This window comes from Tiliqua scincoides, chromosome 3 (genome assembly GCF_035046505.1).
Source record: "Tiliqua scincoides isolate rTilSci1 chromosome 3, rTilSci1.hap2, whole genome shotgun sequence".
In the NCBI taxonomy this organism is placed as follows: domain Eukaryota; kingdom Metazoa; phylum Chordata; class Lepidosauria; order Squamata; family Scincidae; genus Tiliqua; species Tiliqua scincoides.
Genome location: NC_089823.1, coordinates 241785684 through 241787649, shown reverse-complemented (window position 1 = coordinate 241787649; position 1966 = coordinate 241785684). Strand labels below are relative to the sequence as shown.

The 1966-nt window shown below is 50.2% G+C and overlaps 1 non-coding gene across 1 annotated transcript; it reads right to left on the bottom strand.

Moving 5' to 3' along the window:
- Positions 1–866: 866 nt before the first annotated feature.
- On the bottom strand, positions 867–973 carry LOC136647062 (U6 spliceosomal RNA). Its single transcript, XR_010794233.1, has one exon. It is a non-coding gene; the product is annotated as a U6 spliceosomal RNA (small nuclear RNA).
- Between the last annotated feature and the right edge of the window lie 993 nt (positions 974–1966).

The window sequence follows — 1966 nt, the reverse complement described above, 5'->3', positions numbered from 1 at the left end:
GAGCCAGGCCTCCCTGCTTGCACAACAGGCCCCTGCCCCTCCAAACCATGGTCACTATGAGGAGGAGACCCTACCCCTAGGTCTCTCTGCCATCAGCCTTCCCCAAGATGAGCTTTCCTTGCCGTGGAATCCACTGGAGGGTGCACTTACTGTCATTGCCCCCTCTGTGGTGCCTCTTGCATGAGTTGTTCTAGTGCATGTTCAATCACCAGAGCTCCTTGGAGAGGGCTGGGGGAGACCCCTCCATCTTTGAAGCCCAGCTGAGCTGCTGCCAACCAGAGTTGGCCCGGCTGAGGGAGCTGAGGGAGAATAGCTGAGGGAGAATCAGCGTGGCCTCTGTAAGGGTCAATCTTGCCTCACAAACCTTTTAGAATTCTTTGAAAAGGTCAACAGGCATGTGGATGCGGGAGAACCCGTGGACATTATATATCTGGACTTTCAGAAAGCGTTTGACACGGTCCCTCACCAAAGGCTACTGAAAAAACTCCTCTCCAGTGCGCGAAGCCTGGGTAAAGAAGGTATGGAGGATAGGCTGTTACCCATGCAGCAAATCCCCCCTCTCCACGTCGCTGGAATGGTGCAATGGAAAGGCAGAGGCCAATACGGTTGGTTCCAGTGGCGTTGCAGGAGTTGCCAGAACCTGACTGTGTTCAGCCATGAACTGCCTCAGGGACTCCGGCTCCTGATTTTGCCTCGAGGTTGACTCCTAAGCCTTTTCCACAACTGGATGTAGCCACAAGGCAGTGGAGGTTTGAGGTCAGAGTTTCCTTCTCTTAGATGAGCTGCTTCCTAGGCTGAGGAGTCCCATCTACCCGGTATTGCAAGGGAGAGCAATACTTCCGTTTGCCTCCTCCCTGCTCGCCCTAAAAAATATGGAACGCTTCACGAATTTGCGTGTCATCCTTGTGCAGGGGCCATGCTAATCTTCTCTGTATCGTTCCAATTTTAGTATATGTGCTGCCGAAGCGAGCACATATGTGAAAAAACTCCATAGTCAGGGAATTAGAGGACAGGTCCTCTCCTGGATTGAGACATGGCTGAAGACCAGGAAACAGAGAGTGGGTGTCGGCGGGCAATTTTCACAATGAGAGAGGTGAAAAGTGCTGTGCCCCAAGGATCTGTCCTGGGACTGGTGCTTTTCAACCTCTTCATAAATGACCTGGAGTCAGGGGTGAGCAGTGAGGTGGCAAAGTTTGTGAAGACACCAAACTTTTCCGAGTGGTGAAGACCAGAAGTGATTATGAGGAGCTCCAGAAGGATCTCTCCAAACTGGCAGAATGGGCAGCAAAATGGCAGATGCGTTTCAGTGTAAGTAAATGCAAAGTCATGCACATTGGGGCAAAGAATCCAAACTTCACATATAAGCTAATAGGTTTTGATGGATCAGGATTGGCATCCTGGGGTACAGCTCAATGAAAGTGTTGACCCAATGTCTGTGACTAATTCCATGTTTGGGAGTATTGGAAAAGGAACTGAGAATAAGACAGCTAATAGTCTACCATTGCACAAATTGATGGTAAGGCCGCATCTGTAGTATTTCGTCCAGCGCCATTTCTGGTTGCCACATCTCCAAAAGGATGTAGTGAAAATGGAAAAAGTACTGGAGAGAGCAACCAAAATGATGTCTGTGCTGGGGCACATCCACTAAATATTTCTTTACCCAGCGTGTAATTAGTCTGTGGAACTCCTTGCAACAGGAAGTGGTGATGGCATCTGGCCTAGATGCCTTTAAGAGGAGATTGGACACATTTTTGGAGGAAAAGTGCATCATGGGTTACAAGTCAAAATAGGTATGTGCAAGCTCCTGGTTTTAGAGACAGGCTACCTCGGAGTGCCAGATGCAGGGGAGGGCACCAGGACACAGGTTGTGCCTTGCTGTCTTGTATGCTCCCTGAAGCATTTGGTGGGCCACTGTAAGACTCAGGAAGCTGGACTAGCTGGGCCTTGGGCCTGATCCAGTGGGGCT